The sequence below is a fragment of the Branchiostoma floridae genome, chromosome 16, assembly GCF_000003815.2.
Source record: "Branchiostoma floridae strain S238N-H82 chromosome 16, Bfl_VNyyK, whole genome shotgun sequence".
Taxonomy (NCBI): domain Eukaryota; kingdom Metazoa; phylum Chordata; class Leptocardii; order Amphioxiformes; family Branchiostomatidae; genus Branchiostoma; species Branchiostoma floridae.
The window spans coordinates 4,941,477-4,965,824 of NC_049994.1; the positions used below are offsets into that span (position 1 = coordinate 4,941,477).

The 24,348-nt window shown below is 38.2% G+C and overlaps 1 protein-coding gene across 4 annotated transcripts in view; it reads right to left on the reverse strand.

The window, feature by feature from the left end:
- LOC118403719 (protein TANC2-like) overlaps positions 1-13,720 on the reverse strand; it is a 136,200-nt gene extending 122,480 nt beyond the window's left edge. For all 4 annotated transcript variants that reach the window (XM_035802499.1, XM_035802497.1, XM_035802496.1 and 1 more), the window contains exon 1: positions 13,664-13,720. The gene's annotated coding sequence lies outside the window, so the exon portion shown is untranslated. The remainder of the gene's footprint in view (positions 1-13,663) is intronic.
- Positions 13,721-24,348: the final 10,628 nt, after the last annotated feature.

Sequence of the window (24,348 nt, forward strand, 5' to 3'; positions counted from 1 at the left end):
CACCATAACATCTGTTTGGAGATAAAGTACTGTATTTATTAGAAGTTCACAGTAATTTAATATTGAGATGGAGAAAATAGAGTGTTCTGAATAGTCTATACTGTACTTTGCAGTTGAAACAAGAGTGTAAGTGGGCTAAAGATAAGCATTTTTGTTACATTGTTTGGTTTTCAGTTTGCGGTGGAGAGGTTACCACGAAAATTAGCGAACATTAAACCACTGTGAAAATTTCAACACTTCCAGTATCATGCACCCTCCCTCAGCACTTTCCTTCCCCCAAAATAAACAGTTTATCTTGTGGTATATCAGGAAACATGCAGGATGTTGTCACTCAGCTGTTCCATCACAATGTATGCACAAAACATCTTCCTCCAGGAAGTATAAAACTTCAATAAACAGTGTAAATTTTAGTGAAGAAAAACCCACAGGAAATGGAAGTGAAATATTGTTTGGATTATTAATATTATTAGGAAGACGGCGCAAGCCAAAGGTAACAGTTACTAGAAGAACTGAAAAGATTTTGGAAACGGTCCAAAAATCTGTAAAGTTGACCATTTCCTAGTCTGTGTAATACAAATTCTGCTGTCCAGGGCCGTAACTGGCCACTCCCTGCAGAGGTGGCCAGCGGATGTTGGGCGGGCTGCTATAAGCGAGATTTAGTCAGGCTAGCAATTTCCAAGTTCTATCGAGTTTCTTGAGTAGCTGTTATGTTGCTTATCGTATTACCAGTCTAAATTTCATCAACCTATTATACTTTATAGTATTAGGAAGACTGCAAAGAAAACAAGAATTGCACAGACATTTACACACCTGTCCTTTAACAATGTCACGATCACTTTTATTCAAATTTCAACAAACAACACAAGCTGGGATTATCGTTTGTAATTCGTAGATAAATTTCACACAATCCTTACAAAATCCACTGTTTACAACAAAGTGTGATAAACAAATGTGTTAATCCAGTTATCACCTTATCGTCTTCCCTGTTCATGAATAAACCATCAATTCATTTCCCAGAAATCATCCCAGTTGGAATCAGGATGTGAAAATTATGGGGAAAATGAACAATATTTCATACCCATTAAAAATAAGGCTGCATACCTAAAACCTGGAACTGGAGTTGTAAAAGCCTTTAGGTCCATGTAGAGAACCAGTTCCGGACTTGGAAAAAGCTATTTCTTACTTATAATATACCCCATTTTGTTCTAAACATTCTAAAACCTTTCAAAGATAGTAAAATTTGTAAGTTGGAAAAAGTCAAAAACATTGCTACCATAGGCTAATTGCTAAATTGCTATATCTGAGTACAAAGCTCATGTGGTTTGGCTGTGATGGTGGTGATATCAGTGCTTGGCTAGCTATATGCCTTGCACAATGAAATAATCAAAAATGAAAATACAGTACTGGTATCTTCATACTTCCTTTCTACTTCTATAAACAAGTCAAGTTATCTGCATGGGATGTCAGATTTCCACATGGCTGCTGTGACCAATGGATTTTGTGGTTAATGAACCATTAAATACTAAGAAAACAAACAGCCAACTAGATCTACATGTAAATGTCCACACCAATTTCAGAATCTTTTTTTTTCCTTTTGATTTACATGTTAATGTACAGAGTCATTATACTATGTACTGTACCTTACTTTGTGATAAGTATAAGTATCAAAATATTATGCAGTATCAAAAAAGGTATTGTTCTAACTTCTAAAAAACTCAACCAAGGAGCTTCACTGAATAACCTGACGTAATATTTCTCTCCAGGAATATATAGTGATTAACTTTCAACCAACAGTCGCAATTAAGTTGCAACAGCATGTTGAAAGTTCTATTACTCTGCACCAACAGTTAATACGTTATACATCATAACTAGACTCTATATGAAGAAGCAACATCATTCTGTTGACCTCTACCCTCTTCTGAAGGCAGGGGAAGATTTGAATAATAACTGCCTGATTGCCAACCTTGGAGAAACCTTGCTGCCGTGCAGGAATTAGCCAGCGGGTGAAGGGTAGCTTTGACTATATCACAGGGCATTCTAATTGGCTTATTGACCCGTGTCGGGCATTCAATTTTCGGGCTCCCCATCCTTGAAGAGAGGTCAAGTCATTGACTCGAGCAATGTTACCACTGTGTTTGTGGAATGGGAAGACTTCAAGTTGGTAACAGTAAAACTCTGGGCACGATTAGGTTAGCCTTGTTTGATGGCTGAGCATCAAGTGTTTTCAAGGACAAATCAGAAACTCTAGAGAGCATGAATGATAGAAATGTTCCAAGAATTACGGTACTATAAAAACTGAAATTTCTGTAGTAATTTAAATGTTCGTGGAGTTTTCACAGGAGCTTTTTCACTGCAAAGCAGCAAACTTAAAACCACCATGAAAATGCTTGTTCTGTCGTCTTCAAGCCTTACTTCAGCTGTTAAATAAAAAAACACTGTTAACACTCCATTTTTTCACTTCCACAAAATCAAATCTTCACAAAATTGAAGGCATTTACAGTATTGGTACTGTAACATCATGAAACTTTCATGGCGGCTTTATATTTCTGTGAATTGATGACACTGCCAATTCATGACACCATGGAGCATAAATCCATGGCGTAACACTGTCAATTCATGACACCGTCAATTCATGACACAGTGGCTATGCCTCCCTTATATCATATGACTACCGAGTACTGCAATACCAACGAGGTTGTGGGTTCAACTTCCTTGACAATACAGACTAATTTCAACTGGGAACTTCAAACACATTGAAACAAAATCACCCAAAACAATTTACAGTACAAATTCACTACAAAGGAAAAACAATTCAAGTTTGCGATGGCTTCATTTTGCAGTAAAAAGAAGATCAAAACCTTTACAGCATTTTTAGTTCAGAGGTAAAACAACGGAAGTACTGGCAACATATTAAGAGACAAATACCAGGTTTCTTCCAAACATTCTTCGTGAAAAAATCGTGTCTTGCTTGTCTCGCTACCACAGCGGGGCACCTTGTAATTATTCCCCACATCAAACGCCCGGCTCTGGTGACGTGTGACACATAAGTACAGCCTGGAGCAACACCTGAGCAGCACTACAAGCTTAGGGTATCAATTAGACAAAGTACCGAATCATCAAATACTGTTAATTTAGAAATGTTTGCGGTGGTTTTATGTTTGCAGTTTTCGCGAGGCAGTCTCACAGCATTAAAACCACCGCGAAAATTTTTCCATTACAGTATGTGACTACAGTGTATGGCACTTATACCCTAAACTTAAAACCACCGTGAACACTCCACTTTCCCCCTAACGCTAAATTGAATCCACGTAAACCTAAAGGCATTTACAGTACCTGACAGGGGATGAAACAAACAAGATATGCAGCCAAAAAACATCCGGTTCTCAAGCATGATGGACACTAAAATTTTCAGACAAGTTGCAAAAAAACAAAATCATCATAGCAGATCTTCACAACTATCATATCAAAACTGCTGCAGTACCAAGGAAAGCCGATAGGGAATCTAATATCTAGCCATATCTTCAATAGGAAATGACCTTGTCATACCGGCCCAGAAAAAACGAACCTGGGAAAGATCAGTGGACGGATGTTGAACTGTATGTTGGACTGATTAGAAAATGAACATATTATAGCGACAGGCGTTCAAATATTTGGGAGCTTGCAGGTCCAAGAAAATAACAAGACCTGAACCGTACCTGTACCTGATTTTCTGTACCCACTCCTACTCACCGACATATCATAAGTACAGAATCTCAATACAATCCATCAACATACAGATGCTATAAAAAACGTAACCTTTTGGCAAAGGCAATGACTGTTAGTGTGATAATTGAAGCTGAGTGTAACTTTGTTTTGTGAAATCCTGGTAATTTGAGATGATTTATACCCCATTATCTTCAACCCCTCATGCAGACACATGGATTAAACTGAGAGTGACTGGAATATAAATAAGATACCCAGACTGGTATAATTAGTTTCACGTACATATAGGTTTCTAGCTGGGTGAATATAGTGTAACGGACTACTACGCTATACTTTGTGACTACCCCGCTAAAATGAAGACCACTATGCTAATTTTTAACTGGCATATTAGTAATTTGCTATCACAAAAATAATGATATCCTACTCAAAACTGACCAAAAAATCCTTCAAATTACATGTGATGTGGCAACTTTTAACTTTTTTAGTCTTTATTCACAAAATCTCGAGGTGGAAGGGGCCAAGCCACATCTGAATATCACAACTTCAAAAAGTTGAGAAAGCCATGTATGCGTTTAAGTATTTAAATGGAATTTAGATATACCTAGAATTCAGGTAAGGCCTTTGCACAGGCACCTGTTTATCTGCAATAGTCTAGAGTCTAATCTCTCTTCAACAAGGAAAATCAAATGTAAATGCCTTCAACTTAACTTGCAGTGATTTTACTTCTAGGATACCGGTAGTCATCTTGCAGTCGTTTTAAGTTCATTTTAGCGCTTCAGTCATACATATGTATATCAATCTACCATAATTGGAAACCGTGAACATAAAATCACTGTAAAAATTACAACAATAATTACAGTATTGGTCCCTAATCAAAAGAAGGCAGACCTCAAGCACACACACCTCCTTCACAATTCCTTCTGAACAAGGGATGTAACACCTGTGATTTGTACTGCTCTAATAAGGTGATAAAATACAATTAGAGGGAGACTGGTGCTGAAAATAACAATACAAGTCGTAACAATACGTTTTCTTCAGAAACATAATTACTGTACAATAACAAAGCAACAAAATTCAGCATAATATCTTTCTTGGATAATTAAGAGACAGGCAAATATATGACTTCACTTGTAATGATAATGAAGCTACAAGAATTGCTTGGATACTAAATGAAATACACATATGAACATTATTATGTAGAGAATATAAGATTGATGGCAAGAACATGTTTATCACAGACTAACATTCCAATCTGTTTCCATCACCTTTTACATTTATTCCTTTATCTAAAAGTAACAAAGTGTAATTTTATACCATACATAATGAACATGCTGGTATTGTTATGTATAATAACTAAATTGAAGAGACAGTTAACCATAGTTAATTACATAGGGGGATGACATATACTAGTAAGCTTACAAATAATGAGTCATCACTAAGGCCCCGTTCATGATACAAAAAATGAAACGGTTCTATCGGTTACTATCGGTTAGGCCAGCTGAAACGGATAAGTTTTGTCATCATGGACGGTCCGAAATGGATCTGAAGTGATAGGAAACGGTTTGTTCGGAACCTCCTCGCGAGGTAGTATTGAAACGGTTTCTTCCTTATCCGGAATTGCGAATTTGTATCATGAACACAAAAGCGGCGCGATCCGTTTTACATCCGGGCATGTGCGTTCATATTTGGTGGCGCCACGGGGCAAAAGTACAATTTCTAACCTGTCATTCGGGTGTTTCGGCCGCGTTTTCAATCGTACAATTCGTTTCTATAATCGGGCCGCCTCTTGGTCGACTGAGGAGCTAGCATTCCTGATATCGTAAGGGGAATGTGTCAGGAGATCCAGTGGAAATGTCATAGCATGGCATACATCGGGACCACAATGTTTTCAGAGGCATTTCCAAGGTCATAACAGAACCCAGCTTCGAATTCAGTAAGAATTCAATTTCGATCAAAGACCAAGTTTGGGCAAGATCACAACAACCTCAGGGGTCAGAGGTCGCATTACCTTGCCAGGAACTGAAACGGTTTGCAAGTTTGCATCGTGAACGCAAAATGCAAACCGTTTCCTGTCGTTTGCTGTCGGATTTCCAGGCCTAACCGATAGAACCGTTTCATTTTTTGTATCATGAACGGGGCCTAGTAAACATGTTTAGATAAAAGAAATGGATTCTCAAAGTCAAACATTTGTCAGGAACAATATACACAATGCACCATAACCTACTTTGGTAGCTTACAACAAAGCCCTAGTTTGCACATGCTTGAAGTAGGTCAAGCTATCATTCAATACTACATAAACATCCATACATTCCAGAAGGACAGCAAACCATTATCAGTAAAGATAATCATAAATCCAGATTTTGAATCCGCATTCCTATGTGATACAGTTCTATGGGGCTCATTGTACTACAGTTGTACCTAAACAAGAGTTCCAAGACTTCATACCTCATGAAGTATTTAAAGTTTGAAATCAGCTTTCATTACAAGTATAACATTTCTGCCATGTTGCACAAAGAAAACATAACTTTGTGGCAAAGGTAATAAGGAATGTCAACACACAAAAATTGTGGTAGGCTATCTGCCACTGAAAAATCACGAACACAGCATGTTCTGGACAAAAGATAGCAAAAATATAGAAAGTTTTGATACAATACCAAGAAAAGCCGTCAGGGTACCTAAAATTGACCTTGACCTTTGTTTTCCCAAGACCTTGATCATAATATCATTACAATTCATACAGACCTTTTTGTGTTATGTTAAAAACAAACATCTGCTAACAAAATCCAGAAACAAACACATGTGCACACACACACATGAGCATGCACACCAGGGTTGTAGCCAGCCTGAAATCATTTTCAGTCCCCTTGATTTTGAATGGGAATCCTATCGAGCACAGAAGGCATGGCGTGACGTTGCGCGTCATATCTAGGGGGTCTGGTACCCAGAAAATTTTTAAATCAAGACCCTCTGAAACACTTTTTCCTGCATTTTGAGGTGCAAATTTTGCTTGTAGACTAAGCTGTTCAATGGCATCTGTTTTGGTGAAGAAGAACACATGGGTTTCAGTTTTTTTTATATCTTTACATATCAATTTTTGTCTGTCACAGGGGACGGAATGGGGAAAACTTTTTTCAGTCCCCAGCTGCAAAATTCCTTCAAAGGACTGAAGGACAGGTGCTGGCTACAACCCTGATGCACACACATCCAAATCCCTGATTTCTAATATAAGAAATGAAATTCTTGTAACTCCTCAACCAAACATCATAGAAATATGAAACAAAAACCATTTTGATTGTCAGAAATGGCTCTATCATACGACATAAACATCAATATCCTAGAACAAAAGACAATTTTTGACCTGAACCCCCTAAATTACAATACTGCGTCACTGCGGGGTTCGTAGTTGACTCAGCTAATTTCAGAGATAGAGAACAAATTTTCTTCCGCTTTGTGTATTTTGTTGTCTTTTGAGTCATACTTTTAGGTATTACGCAATATCTAAATTATCTAAATTGCAAAAATTAACAAAACAGTGCGGCAGTGAACAAACCCTGCAGTGCCGCACTGGTGCCCCAAGTGCAGTGAGAGTCCACCTTTACTCATGGAGGTAAAAATCATCGCAAACCAGGACTCCCCCTCACATTCTTGTGCCTTCTTGAGTTAATCCCTACAGGTGGAGGGGGCAGTGGGAAGCATTGTGTAGGGGTGTAAACAGGGTGTCACCTTCACAACGTGGGCTGAGTCAGCTGGCAATGGCATTGATCTGTCACCTCTCATTCCTGTATGTGTGTGCGAACCTCCCAGGTGTCCACTATTCAACATACTATTGGGATTGTGTAAACTGTTATTCAAGAGTTATCCTTAAATCTCATAATGAGGATGCTTTCATGTTAAGGGTTGGGTGGGCGATAGAGTACTGTAAATGTATGTAAATGTCAGCGCAATGCAGCGCCAATTTACAGCTGCAATGCCGTAAATTTTGAAATAAAACTTGTCAAATGCTTTTTCTAAGTGTATGTGGATTGGATTTCGTGGTAAGGAGAAAATACAGTATTCGCCATTATTTAAGTTTGGCAATGGCATTGATCTGTCACCTCTCATTCCTGTATGTGTGTGCGAACCTCCCAGGTGTCCACTATACAACATAATATTGGGATTGTGTAAACTGTTATTCAAGAGTTATCCTTAAATCTTATAATGAGGATGCATTCATGAAGAGGGTTGGGTGGGCGGTAGAGAGTACTGTAGATCTATGTAAATGTTGGCGCAATTCAGGCAATTTACAGCAGAAATGGCATGCATCTCTGAAATAAAACTTGTCAACTTGTCAAATGCTTAAAGGATACAGGAGAATTCTGAATCAGTAAGTACTGGCTTAGTAACGGTTGTCAAATGCTTTTTCTAAGTCTGTGTGGATTTGATTTCACAGGAAAGGAAAAAATGGAGTATTTGCAATTGTTTTTTAAATTTGCAGTGAACTTGAAACAAGGGGGAGGGGCAGAAGACAGAACAAGCCGTTTCATAAAGGTGAATGACCTTGAAAACTGCCAACATAAACCAAAGGGAAAATTTCAACATTTACAGTATCTACCTTTTTCTTTTTACAGTATTTTACAGTGCAACTTTTCAATCGGATGTCGTAAGGCAGAGCTTTTGGATCTTCTGGTACTTTTGGAATGATGAGAGGATATACCCCAAAGCCAAGGGGCCACCCACACCCTATACATGTATAATGCCATGGTCATGGTTACAGACAAAATTGACATTGTACCCACACACGGTCAACAACACTGCCCCACCCCGTAAACAATAACGTTTGCACGATCCCTGCTAAACATTTGTACAGACACCAGAGAAGACCCTGCCTTGTTTGTAAACTATCCATTAGCTGGGTACAGAGTTAACATACTTCTCTAAATCCCCATCTTTGGTAATGATGACAGTTAGGGAGCACGTTTTCAAACGCCTCTGCACCAAACATGGGTACTGTTAGAGTTGGTGTCATCTTTGAAACACAATCTTGACTAGCATACCTTTCAAAGACGAAAGAATGTCCCATTTCAAAGTTTCAGTTTGTTTGTGCTAAGTTGTGGAGCCTAGTGGTAAATAGGCCAGAAGGTTTTCTTCCTGTACATTTTTACAGGAATGGGTTGCTACCCTTTTCCCTTTATCATGCTCGAGACACCTCGTCGAACGCAGGACTTCCATTTTTCATTCCTTTCTTAAGACAGGTGCGGCCCAGACCAAGATGTGCCCAACCCAGACCTGAACCAGGATCTCCCAGTTACAAACTAATTAGAACCAGGAGGTCAACTATGAGGCTGCTACCAGTTGCGCTACAGGGACATCCCTATGAAAAGTCTAAAGTTTCTTCCTATTTTCTAACTATTTATAGATATCAGTTCAACATCAAAGTTCTTGCCAACTGTGACCCTTCTCCTGAACCCTTTAATGATATAGACTGCTTGGCATTACTAGAATACCAGATCAACTGATGGTATCTTGATAGTTTCGCATAGCAACAGCCAAACATAACAACATACAGCTTAAATCCACAGTATGGTTTCTGTTGGTGCTCTATTCTAATACTGGACATGAAGTCAACAATTCTCTAACATGTAGAACTTGGGTAGCTTTGAGTTGTTGTACAAGGATTTCTTGTTAACTCTAGCCAAGTTAATCCCAAAGAAACAACTTTATTTCCAATCGTTTGAGTTGACTTTTTACTACCTTGAGGATAAAAAGATTTGAAAATGTCAGAGACTTGACCTAAATTAATTCCCAAAGAAGCAACTTTACTTCCAATCATCTCAATGTTTGCGATGACTTTTTACTATCTTGATGATAAAAAGATTTGGAAATGTCATACAACAAAACACCCCGCCCGTACACATGTGGTATAAACTTTGGAATGTAAGAACTAGCCAAGAGGTCATGGATATAATCTCCTTATCTGAACTACTTAACACAAGTATAACTGTACAATGTTTGCCTTCCAAACTGACAAATGCTATCAAGACTTGGTGTTAAAATAAATCATAAAAAAGGCCGCTGATCTGAAAGTATAAGCTGGCTTAAACTGAGTACTATAGATTCAGTTATTATCACGGGAATTTGCGGTATAATGGAAAAGGGGGAGTTCGCTGTGTTCACGGTTGATATACGTTCATAATTCTGAAGTACAGTAGCAATACATTAGAAATGCATATTCTTGGTGTAATAACTTCTTGAACACAGCGAAAGCCACAAAAATAAAATCACAACGAAAATTTGAAGATGGTATTCCTAAAAAAAAAAAACTACGGACACATTTTTCCCATTAGTGCAATTAAACGGAAACTGGTGCCCGTGATAATTTGCAACTTCTCCAATGATATCACTTTGACTTTGAACTGGGCAGGTCCCCAGACAAAACTAACCATGTTTTCAGGTCTAACTCAAGGCTACTCCCACAATATTGTCTCATCCTCCAGACCAAAAATCTGTCGGCTTCAAACTCCAGGGAACTTGACCTTGTCGGGAACTTGAGATAAATGCCCTTTAAGCACCTTGTCAGCCTTAAAGGCAATAATAAAGCCTTCAAGTGTTTCGTGTACTGTAAATGTATTTAAGTTCGTGGGGATTTCATTTCATGTAAGCGGGAAAATTGAGTTTTTGCAGTGGTTTTAAGTTCGCGGTAGCGCCATAGACTGTAGCCAAAAATCATTATGAAAGAAATGTTCACGGTGGTTTTGAGTCAGGGCTCCAGACTAACTTTTTGACCTAGGAGCATGGCGCTCCTAACTCCTAAAACTTAGGAGCGCCAGCAAAAAGTTAGGAGCACCACTATGAAAGGTTGGGAGCACAAGCAAACGTCTGAAGCCATACAAAATATTACTCCAATAATCAATGTTTTTGACTAGAGGTGGGTATGGCTTAAAGAATTAATTAGGGGTGTTATATATTATATATAGTTACAGTAACCAAACAAGAAACAAGAGAATACATGAGATCACTTTCAAGTAATATAACACTGATTCCTTACAATATATGATTTTTATAATGTTTCATAAGTTAATACACACAATCAGGAAGAGTAAATTAACCTTACTGCTAAAGGTGAAACTTGACTGTTACATATACAACAACAACAAACTAAAGAAGTCTACAAGAAAATCTGCAAGCCAACAGAGGAGAAAGTGTAGCCAGGACTGTCAGGTACATTTTGTATTTCTTTTGTATCTCTTCTACTTTGTTAAGAACATAGCTGAAAATAGATGCACTGGAAAATTAGAGGTTTACTTCTAGCCTGTAACATCAGTGTTAACTTATATAAAAAAAAATCTGTGTACAAACAATTCATATTTTCAGTTGAAAAAATGTAGCAGAAAAGATGTGTTCGAAGGGCAAATCAATCGAACTTTTCCCAACAAACGACATCTATTTATCAGTCTTTTGAAAATAAAGACTGCAACAAAAGTAATATCTGAAGGAACCGTGAAAAAATCGCGACCTCCGTTCAACATTTTCTACGACTTCAGTGCCGACACAGCCCCCCTCCCCAGTTTGTCATCGTCGCATTAGCTGTTAATTTTCCCGCATTCCACCGACAAACAAGCAAAAAAACCCTCCAAAAGAATCCTGTACATGTACTTATCACCAAGGACTTTAGGCATTCGATGAGTTTTCGTCAAAGTTACACGCTTTTGAAGCGTTCCTGCGTGATTTTTCCCGCGATCACAGCGGGGATATCAGATATTCCACCAATAATGGCGGCCGGGCGAGCTACGTCACGCCGAAATGGCCAATGGGGTGCGACTCTCGCGATTCGCGAGATGTGAGTTACTGCGAGACTTGCGCGAGACTTGAGTTAGAATCAAAATGGCGGCTCGGTGAAGGCCGAAATCGGCGAATTTTGAACTTTGAGCGAAGTTTTCGGGGGAAAATAAGGGCGTTGCTCATTTTTTTTATTGGCGCGCCGTGCGACCATCGTTTAAAAAATAGGCGCATTATTAAAATTACGGGCGCATTGCGACCAAATCTAGTCGCAGTCACGAGCCCTGTTTTGAGTTCGCGGTTTGCCATTGCGACAACCACAAAAATAAAACCACTGCGAACATTTCTGCATTTACATTTACAGTATTACTTGTACATCTACAGTCAAATCTGTCATCGAATACATCGTACATGCAAATTTACATTACACTTCTAGAGTTAAATGTTAACTCCTGCAATCTCAAGATGTGTTTAACAAACAAATCATAACCATTAGGCATTACATTGTTCAACATTCTCCATCACTATAGCCTGGGTACAATCCTAGTTACTGTAAATACCTTTATTATATGGGGATTTAATTTCGTGGTAGAGATAAAATAAAGTGTTCCTATGATTTCTATTTTGTGGCTAAAACAAGGAGATAGGCAGATAAAAGAACTCAAACAGAACAAGCATTCTTGCGATGGTTTTAAGTTTGACAGCAAATAGGTTATGTCAAACTTCTGAGGAAGATTAAACCACTGCAAAATTTTCAACATGTACAGTATTTTACCAAAAGGCATTCAGTTAATTTTGACTCTTGTTTGACACTAGCCTGGATACCAGACCCCAGCCCGATCTCAAAAGATATCGGGTTGGGGTCTGATATCCGGGCTAGCTTGACACTAACCCCTATACTGATCTACAGAGGCCCAGACTGGGGACACCAACACTGTCAGAGACTCAGACCCTGAGCTAGTGTGTACAGATTCCCATTACCAACCTGCTGACATAAGTCCTGTTATGGTTCCAACAACATAGCTGGGATTCTGCAGAGGGTCTAGAACAACAAATCTACCACCAACAGCAGTGTGGAAATACTGTAAATGCATTAAAGTTTGCGGAGATTTAATTTCGTGGTTGCAGGAAAATGGAGTATTCGCAGTGATTTTAAGTTTGTGGTAGCACCATGCACTGTAGTCTCTTACTGCCATGGAAAAATATTTGTGATTGTTTGAAGTTTGCGGTGAAGCAACAACTGTGAAAACCCACAAACATTAAACCACTGCGAATATTTTTGCATTTACAGTACAAGAGGCCATGCAACTGTCAGGGGAAACCCTAAGGGGAGGGGGGTGGAGCAAACAAAGCAAACATGTGTATTACAGGCTTTGTCATGATAATTGCCCTGATAATGGACAATAATGACACACCACAAATGACATGTCCCCCCTATACTGTAGATAGACAAAAGTTAATGAATATAATCACATGTAAATGTAGTACTGTACACCTATGCCCAAGATATTTTCATTATACTTCTGTCCTGAGTCCATTTCTGACCAATGTAATTGTAGAAAAAAGGAGACTGTATCAATTACACATAGAAATGTGTAATTTACACTATGTCAATATGCCATTCTGTTAATATTCCCATAAAGTAACACTGCTTCTCCTAGAAAAGATAAATCTTCTATTGTTGCCATACATTGTACTGCCATGTTCAACTGTTGTGAAATGAGGACCATTCATTCAACCATTCAATGAATCTACATATTAGGAAGAATGACACATTGTTTTTAAGTCTTTGTTGAGAAGAGGGTACCTTTTAAACGTGTACATTGACAGACACACAAAAAGAAACGACTTCACAACTGTAAACATAACATGAGCTTGGTCTGCGTAGGTAGACAGGACGCCAATGGGGTGAGGTCATATATTTCTGGATATGGACAGTAACAAGTGTTTTTACCAGGGGGGGTTCAGTTGGTAGAATGTTATCCTGTCAGTAAGTCCCACAGTTGATTGGAGAGCTCAGAGGAAATGGTGTGGCAACCCTGGTTACACTACCAGAAACAAGGACAAGTAAAAATGTTTTCTGTGTAAATATAGGCTAGACACAATCACTCCACATGTGGTGTACCCTCCCAATGCTGACCTCAAGAAAGCTACAGGGGAAGGTGCTTTGCATGCACCCTTTTGTACAAGACAAAATGTAGCTTACCTGAATTTGCACACTTCTTGAACTTGAAGTTCTTGTAGCACTAACTTGTAGAAAGTCACGTACAAGCCCTGTAAAACAAAATATGCAAGTATGTCACAAACAAAGTAGGGCACAAAGAAATACACCAAGTGACTAAATCGCGCACCACCTTGAAAAATGCTTTACAAACTACAAAGGAAAAGAAAAACACTGTTTTGGAGCACCTAAAATGTTTACGAGAAACACGGAAGGCCATACTTCAAAGTGCGGCCGATTTGTGAACGCACTTTACCGTCGGAATAGTTTGAAAACATATCAAACTCCAGAACAGAAGCACTTCAACATCGCGTAGCACTTTAGTGAGCCATTCTGAAGAAAAATACCCACTAGTGTCATGAAACAAACTTGAAAGATGGACGTATGTACCCTTTCCTACGGATATACCCATAAGAACGTGGAAATGTGTCTAGCCAAACACTGCTTACTCCATTGGCCTCTTACTCAGTGAAGTCAAATAGTGGGCATTCCGACTGCCAGGCATAGGGGACCCTACCATCTTATCTGTCTGAACATCTGACCAATAGAGGAAAGCTGGGCCCCAGGTCTCTTATCTATAGTGGCTGATGTCTATCTCATGGGAAACCAACATACATCTTCTACTCTTTAAACTTGGCACCGTAGTACTGGAAGAATACTTGTGGTTAGGGGTGGGCACCGGTACGTACCGGTACAAAACCGTTTTTTTCTTATTGGACCGGTCTGGAAAAACTGGACCTGAAAAAAAATTCAGTGCACCGGATATTGAACCTATTGGACAATGAACAGATTATATGATCAGGCATTCACACCGTATAATCACACGTTTCGGGGCTTAACAGTCAAGGCAAATAACAAAAGCAAAGTAGAGTGGAGTCTATTCTACCAAGTTTTACAGTCAATCGTGTAGACTCTGAGGCAGTTAGCCTAGTAGGATTTCAAAATGCCAGTGGGAGTTGAATACTCCACAAAACAGATTTCTTGTTGCAAATTGGACCATTGTTTCGAGTATCATCCATTCACAAGCTTTCACATACTGAATCAGGTTCAGGTCCGGACCTAATCCTTTGGACACCTAATCCTCTGGACCTGAACCGGACCTGAATTTTCTGTACTGGTACCCACCCCTAAATGTGGTACATTCCTCTTTCACTATGGTACTGTTGCTCTATCTTGATGAAGAAATGATACCAGTATCTTGTTGTGTGTAATTTGTTTCAACCTCCTTGGTTTATAATGGCTTGTTTGTTTGTTGGTTTGTTTATCATGAATCTTCATTATTGAAACACTAATATTCCTGAAATCCAGTTCTTGATTAAGAATTCAATTCATCATACCCTGATAACAAAACAATACAAAACATACAACATATCAGTATGATAGATCGGAACTGCAGTCATAGTAAGACGTAGGGAACGTCAGGTTTTGTATTACTAAATATATTCGGGATCTATAGTCATTATTACAACAAAGTTGATCAAGCAATGAAAATCTTTCAATGCCGTTACTAATAAGAATGTCTGGTACAGTACTGGCACTTAAATCCCACTGACTGGTCCCATAACATTGTCAATCTTGGTCAAAAGACATATGTATGCAAATTTTTTTCTGGATATGAAGCAACTCTCTCATTGGTCCAAACGGTAATTGCCATGGTGTCATTGGCTGAAGTGCTAATCATAATTGACAGTCAACAAATGGTCCATTCCCATGTAGTTCCTTCACAATCTGAGACAGGTAGACTTTAGAGTGACATCATTGGAAATTAGCCAATATTGGAGGAAATACTAGAAGTTGCACTTGAACCAAAATAATGGAAGATCTTCTTTGTCCCTTTGCCAATGTGTGATGGGCGTTATCAGATGAGTGTACCGTTAGCAGTTGAACTAGACCTGTTTTGGGTAACATGCAGTATTCAAATACCGTCACGTTTCTCAATGTGATATCAACACTTGACTATTCGTTTAATTCGTTTGTTCAGACCTTCGTAGGGCCTAGTGGCACACAGATCAGCAAGTTTTCTTGCTGTTTCAGTAGCAGTGTATATTATCATAGCGAGAGGAAGTCAATGTCCTAGAATAGATTAGACGCACATCTGCATATATAGATGTGTATGATTGTTTCCATTGCTACATACATGTGATCATTACCGTGTGACCTGTACTTAGCCCAGTAGGGCAAAAATGTGCAATAAAGGTCTTCATTCATTCATTATTACAGGAAGGGGTTGCTAGCCATTCCCTTTTAACATGTTTGAGGCACCTCCTCAAACACAGGGCCCCTATTCTACATCCTTTCCAAAAGGCAAGTGCAGCCCTAACCAAGATGCCCAACCCAGGATGGAACCCGGGATCTCCCAGTTACCACCTACATGAAATTGGAACCGAGATCTCAACTGTGAAGCTGCTACCAGTTAAGCTACAGGGACATCCCCCCAACACTTGACTATAAATGAGAATTTATCTTTGACATCTATTATGACAAATGTGCAACTGGCAAAGAATAAAAATACGTGTGGCCCTGCTCTACAATGAATACAAGAGTCAAGCTTGTACTTGAATATGATGAATGTATGCTCACCAAAAACATGTATATTTCCCCTATATTACTGACAGTTCCAAACAGAATGTAGGATTGCAAAAGGATCAGGGAATACAGAATAAATGCCCAAATGGCTTATTTATCAATTACCCTTCAGATTGAAAAATCTATACTATGAATATTTCATAGCAATCTTTATGATAAATGAGTGTTTGACTTCGGGTTTTGGGGACTCAGCAAGCTAAATATAATTAACATACATGGTAGCAGCACTAGAACAACCATTCAAAATGCTCCCTGTAGCGTTTTTGTTATTTTGCGAACCTCAACTGATGTTGATATGCAGTGATTGCTAATCTGTCTTCTGTTTGTTGTTTGTTGTTTGTAAGTCACTAATAACAAAATTGGCAAAATGCAACACTGCATTTTGGCTAATTTTTTTTGTCTAGGATCTGACATATCATTTTTCTCAACAGTACTACTAGGGTTCCACATTTTTCCTCCATAATATCATCTTCACATTGCATCCTTTACAATTGCTGTGTAATCAAGTTATCAAAAAAAAGTTAGCCTGGATTCTAGACCCCCAATCTCAATATCTATAGTGCAGGGTCTGCATAATCTGGCAATTGATAGATGCATAAAGATGCCCTGGAAACAGTCTGTCATCCAGGCTAAAAAAAGAGTCAAACACACTTACATGGCAAAACATGGTAAACATATCCATTCCAATTTCCTAATAGTAATACAGTCAAACTTGCCCAAGCAACCATTTTTTGCTCAGTCCCTTTTGCTCAGGACAAGTTTGACTGTACGTGTCTTCTTATAGTAGATATACTGAAGTTATTTTCCATTGGCCGTGCAGGTTAAGTATGAGGGACACGTGCCTCAATTTACCGCCCAGCTATCCAGAGATCGCGATGTGCAGAAGCGCTTAATTCAGATTTACATAGGAATTGGGACATTATTCGGTCGGATCCCTACCTCATATGGGGTGTGTCGTGGCTTTCACACATTTACACAGAGTTCCTTTGCAGTACTAAGAATTGTCAGTAAAAATGTCAGTAAATTAGGCTAATGTGATGACAGCTTTGATTAAGGTTCTCAGTGTCTGGTCCCTGTCATTATTTAAGGCTGAGGTACAGCGGTGAGTCTTCTATGAGTCATACTTTGAGCGTTTCCTGTTTTGGTGCAGTCTGGCACATGTCACATTTGCACCTTCAAATTTCAGTTTTGTGTTACCATGAAAAAGCTTATAAGTCTAGTAATGTACTATCAGATTTCATAAGATTCTAGATTAATAATAACTTGATGTACATTATTATTCATGTACAATGTACAAGTATATTATTGAGTGATTGAATAGAATATGAAATTTAATAATGGTCAGCTATCGTAGCAGGGTCCTTCCCAGAGGATGGAATAACGGAGGCCCTCCACTATATTCCTAGCCCAGCTCCACTATACTACTTTTAAAATTTAGTGTGTTTCTATTTTCTTGTTAGTTTTGTTTACATCAATGAAAATTCACAGATTTTTGTGCCTAGTGGCATCACTTTTCCACTGGACATTGTCTGCAAAAACTTGTGAATGGATGATGATTAAAACAATAGTTGTTTTGCGATTTCACAAACAAAGGAATCACTAGAACGTATTATACTTATAGTATTTGACATCCTCTGTCATTGAAAAATGAACCCATTTTCATGAAAACGCAGCGCGTTGGCTCCGGTTATTTTTGCCAGCCCCTCCACTATACTAAAAAATTCTGGGGAGAACCCTGCGTAGGATACCTGTATTTAATATTCTACCAAATTATCATTCATGTACATGTATATTGGAATGATTGAATATAATGCGGAACTAGATAATGGTCAGATATCGAGTAGCATAATGTAGGATGCTCGTATTTAATATTCTACAAAATCTGATTTACCAAATGTTTCCATGATCCTATCTTGAACATTACATGTTGGAAATTAGATCAAAAGCTAAAGGCTGACATAATGGTTTTGAATGAAGTTACCGTACATTTAACGTCAAGGTATTGTCTGTACCATGACGTATGTTTCTTTCTTAGGCCACACCAAATCTATTTGTTGCTTCTCGGATTTTTTTCAGAAAAGAATTGGACCAGCAGGTTATTAAAAAAAAATACATTTTTTCAAAAGGTCTAGGGTAAAGATATAGGGCTTAAATAAATATAAAAAAACAGCCTGAGGAGTTTAATTGCATGTTTTAAACAACGAACTCCTCCTTTGACTTTTTACTAATGTTCTGAATAAAAGGCATTGTTTTCAGACTGAAATTATGTGGCTCTGAATGGCAATATTTACAGGCTAGTAATAGCAAAACCAGCATCATTTTTCTTGGGACTTGATTTTTCTTTATAATGGAAAAAATAGACAGCAAAACCGAGAAGCAACAAATAAAATTGGTGTGGCCTTACCATTTGGAGAATCTGATTACAATTTACATGTACAATGCGGTTGATACTGATAACTTGGCCAACATAGTCTTGTAAAGTCAGATAAAATTACCTGTGGTGTCCGTTGTTGATATAACCGTATGTGTTATTCTAGATTTCAAAGGGGAAAATCATTATATAGGTTGTGTTCAGCCAATCTTGAACGATTTTTCTCTCCTATGGCAGCCATAGGAGAGAAAAATCGTTCAAGGGTCACGGAAATGGATTTGGTGAGGCCAGATGATACAAGATATTTGGCACAGATTTCATAAATACTGGCAGAGATCTGGTGGATATGGTAATCAAATATCTATTGTATATCTGATTCACTGTATCACTGGTAGATACACCCAACACCAAGTTTGCTTTCTTCTTCATATACGTCAAATTTGTGTTACAAAATCTATACTTCTATACTGTAAATGCATTTAAGTTTGCAGGGATTTACTTTCGCAGTAGCCGGAAAATGCAGTGTTCGCGGTGGTTTTAAGTTTGCGCTAGCGCCATAAACTGTAGTCTCAAACTATAAGTGTAATGGAAAAATGTTCTTGGTGGTTTTAAGTTTGTGGTGAAGTGGTCACCACGAAAACCGTAAACATAAAACTACGGCGAACATTTCTGCATTTACAATGATCGTAGAAGGCTTAGAAACAACTATGTGTAATACAGTATGTAAAAGTGTATAAAACGTTATTCATATACGTAGACTAGATTAGCAATACATGCACCTAGAGTCTATTATAATAATCACCAGGTGTATTTTGCCAGCCAGTAGGTACCCATTATGAGTAATGAGGCTGATTAACGTGGTCGAGGCACCTCCTCGAGCACGGGACCCCCGTTTTACGTCCCTCCCGGAAGACGATTTCGTGGAAAGCTTCGTGAGGCTACAGCAATCCGGACGTCCTTGGTTGGTCTCCCATCCAAGCACTGTCCGGACCGTCGCGTTGCTTAACTTCCGAGATCGAGGGATCGGGTGTACCAACGCGCCACGCGGCCGTAGCTATTATACTATATAATAGTTTGCTACCGATTCAACTCAGTGATTTAATTATTTCAACACACATCATGTAAAGCAGGATGTGACTAATAATTTATTTCTGGTTGAAAGGTTATGTATTGAAATCTGTAATATCCGGTCTGGATGTTATTTACTTTGTGCATGTTGTACATTACATGGGTCTACGAACACAGACTGAGTAATTATACCAAATTACATTTCCTTTCCCTCAAGGGAAAAATGAATGAGTCGGATAATGCTGCAGTTGTCTGTTAAGAGTCTTCGGTTTTTCGATAAGGCAACAACAATTTTATTTCTTGCTTCTTGTATTCGCCTGTCCACTTTTTTTCATTTAAAAAAAAATAATTAAGTCCCCAAAAAAATAATACAGGTTTTGCTATCACAAACCTCCTGTAGATATTGCCATTCAGAGACACATACACATAATTTCAGTTTCAAAACAATGCCTTTTAATCGGAACATATATTCACAATTCATAGCATAAAACATGCCATTAAACTCCTCAGGCTCTTTTTTTTTGTTATTTTAAGCCGTATATCTTCACCCCAGATACTTTGAAAATATTCATTTTTTATTTTTTTTCAATCTGTCGGCCTAATTTTTTTCTAAAAAATCCGAGAAGCAACAAATGAAATTGGTGTGGCCTAACTAAAACAAAAATCTCAAAGAACTATTCATGTCCAAACATTCAAAAGAGAAGGTGGCACAGTTCTGAACATATTTTTGGAAAATGAGATATTCTTGTAATTGATAGTCCTAGTATGGTATACAAATGTATATCATAGGGTAATTTGCAAATTTTGGCTAAACGTATTATCGAATAATAGCCTTGTTGCCATATGGAATATTGAATATGGACAAAATGAATTAGAGCTTGAAACACAATTATCAATGGACCCAAGTGTCAAGGGTATGTAATACTACATCATCTGCACACTAGGCGTGAAATCCAATTTGCATTACACCCACATATCATCGACAATCTGCGAAATATGCTGTCATACATATATGTATTTGGGCCAAACTTCACACTTTAATTGCGATGGTTTTCTGTATTGTGCAAGAGTTGCTCTAATGCTGGATTCGGTAACCAGTTGCGACGTAATGACGTTCTGTTTGCATATCTGTATTTTACAGGTGGCGGTTGTGCTAGAAGAGCTGTAATTTTCTAATTAGACTTGCTGACCTGGAACGCCTTTTTGTAACAAACTACTGTCATTAAAATCTCAACTGTCACCTCTCAATTTTTCTTCTTTTTTTTGAGAGCTGGTCGGCTGAAATGAAAAAAAATGAAATGCAACCACATTCCCCTTAGGTGATATCTCACTGCACTTGGGGCACCGGTGTGGCACTGCGGGGTTCCTTCACTGCAGCAATGTTGTGTTATTTTCACTGTTTTTTTTTACAGTTTATATATGGCTTAATACATGAAAGTATGACTAAGAAGAAAATAAAATACACAAAACGTAAGAAAATTTGTTCTTCATCTCTGAAATTTGTTGAGTAATCTTTCGAACCCTACAATGCCACACTGGTGCCCCAAGTGCACTGAGATACCACCTTTACGTAGAATCACAGCAATTTGTACAAGTGCATGTGTAGCGGTCTCCTACTGTCTTAGGTCGATTAACTCCTACTAGACTTTTATCCCTAACTTGGCCTGTTACTATTCGGCTAGGCTGAAGGCTGAGTCTGGTAGAGACTAGCAGGGTTGAACAAGTTTTCTAAAATCCACTTGTCCTATCGGGCAAGCACATAAAAAATGTGCTTGCCCGAACCAATTTTTCACTTGCCCAAAATTCAAATGTCACTGTTACTAGCATTTTCACTTCGAGCAATGGAATTCTCTGTAGACAATTGCTTGATGTCATGACTGTAAAAAGTAACAAGTATTATATAAAAATTGCACTAAAATCAATGGAAAAATCTTACTTGCCCGATCGGACAAGTGGGGTAGGACATGCACTTGCCCGAACAGCACTTTCACTTGCCCTGGACAATAGGGCTAGTGGACTTGTTTATCCCTGGACTAGGGCATTAGGATGAAAAGTGCATTGGCTGTGCAAACCTACACGCACATGTAAGCGCATCAGCGACTGTTGGGGGTTTTCGTCAGGGTGTTATTTACACATACACAACTGACTCATGCTTGTGATATGACATCACTGTCTCTTTCCCAGGGAAAGTTTGTAAGGAGAACCGACGACTGGATTGAATGTTGGGAGAATAGGCGTTTTCTTGTACCCTACAGAAATTCAAATTGTTTACATTATTAGATTTGATATTATTACACAAGTTAATAGCAAAGTACCATTACGAAACTGAAAATAGTATGATGGTCCTAAATTTAGCGCAGTAGTCGCAAATGATAGCATGATTGTATGACTCACTACAATGCACTAGTGCCGCTAGCTAGAACCCTCTAAATAGATGTGTACATGTTTATAGGTCGCACATACGTGTATTGTATACAATCACGTTATTCCATCGTTAATAAACCCATTGAATCTTTGAAAACAATTTGGAAAACCATTCACATATTTTGAGCAGAATGCATTCAGCAATATATTCCTCTTTGCATAAGTGCGCCTTAACATGAAAAACATATGATAAGGATTTGTCAACTGTAAGTTCCAAGTTTTCAAGTTTTTGGAGAGATTTATTTCAAAGTGAGAGCTCCAGAAAATATTCCCTATTATACAAGCACAGCAATAGAAACTCATTGTAGGCCTTTGGAGTTTTGTATTATCTTGGGACAAGAATGTTGCTAAATTTAAATGGAACCTTTCAAATATCATACATTGTCATAGGTTCTCTTGGGTCTTTTCCTTCTACCACAACAAGCTATTCCATCCCTATCTAGGTCAGAGGGGTGAGCCACAATATCTTCTAGACAATAATTGCCCTGATGGTGATTATTATTTATAATCCATTCATATCAAAATCACATTTTGTACGACAAATGATAGCCTCTTAAAACTTATGTGTGAGTTGTATACTACTATTGCAAGGTACTTTCCTGAAAGTTTCATCTATTACCACCTCCCCTCTTCTTATTTCCACATGGCATAACCCAAAGGGATTTCATCATCACTGAAACATGACTACATGTACATAGAGACCAATATTTTCCAGTCAATGAATCTGTCAGTCTAGAAGATAATTCCCTTTGATGTTTTCTCCAATTTTTCACTATTGCCAATCTTAATAAAATTATCTTTCCTCCAATACATGTCAAGCGGTGTCAATTATAGGAGAAGTGGTTAAAAAACGGTCAGCCAAATCACAATGTTGTAAAAACGCATAACATTATCTAGTAGAATATTGACAGTCGTATTACAAACATACCAATTGCTAAGTGTTGTAACCCTGCACAGAATATTTGTTCGTAAACAACAAGTTGAAGATAACAAATAATTGCAGCAAAACAATAAACTCTGTAATTCCTTAGTTAAAAATTTTCACTTCCATTCCAGCCTATATATATAGATAGAAAGACTATTTAAGTGATAGTATATTGACTTCTTTAAGAATAATAGAAAGGATACTAGCAGGAGTGTTCGAACATGATACAGGATTTCAAATGCAAAAGCAAATTCAAAACGTGATGCAAAAATTCTTTGTAACCTAACATTAAAACCTAGTCAAAGTCAATTTGTACATGTACAATAACATGTATGTGCTCTTTTGATGCTCATATGTCACAGTACTCAAGTACAACTGTAAGATTATCGCAGGAGTACAAGTTTAGGCATGCCCCATATTTTGGTCAAAGGTCATTTGTTATTTGTACAAGAGTCTTCAAAACAAGGTAGGGGTAGAAAGACTGTCAAAATTTGTTTTCAACAGATATTTGTGTCAGCAATTTGAAGTCATAGTTACATGGAGAAAAACCTTATATTTCTAGATTCTTCATAAATGTTTTTTAACCTTTTGGAGGGCAAAACATTCTTGCACAGATTTAAACCTCTGGAAAGAATGACTTCTTTGTTGCGGTGACCTCTCCAAGAAGGTACAACGTCTTCAGAAGTATCTATTACACCTCCTCGGCCAACCCGAGTGCTTTGTATATCGACCGGGTACACAACATTATGTTTTGGACACCATCCATGCAAAAGTCTGTCAGACGCTGTGCAAAGTATTTTGCATGCAGAAAGAATCGGAAATTCTGTAACAGTATTACAACTTGTAATTACAACCGTTATTGAAATCAAAGATGCCACAATTTGAACGATAAGTGATTTGAACAGTGCACAAATCTAATGGGTAGTTCTACTTTGATTGCATAGCTTTGCAAGCATTCACATTGAATCTCGCTAACAGTCATTACGACGCGACGCCACGTTTTTCGCAACCATTTGTCCTCCCATTACCGCCACGAAAATGATTCGCCTTAAAAGGGAATCCATAATGTTGACTTTCAACCTAACTGCACTGGGCCGAATCCCGATACATGCCATAGCTGTTGACAGCATACAAATGAATCACATGCTTTTGATCGAGAAGACTCAACAAAGACTACACTTCGGGGAAAGGGAAAGAAACAGGTGCTGTTCTTGCAGCTGCAATTAACAGCTGCACGCTGTGGAATGCGTGACGTCGCCCGACCCAGTCAAGTGTATATTCGTGGAATGTTTGCAC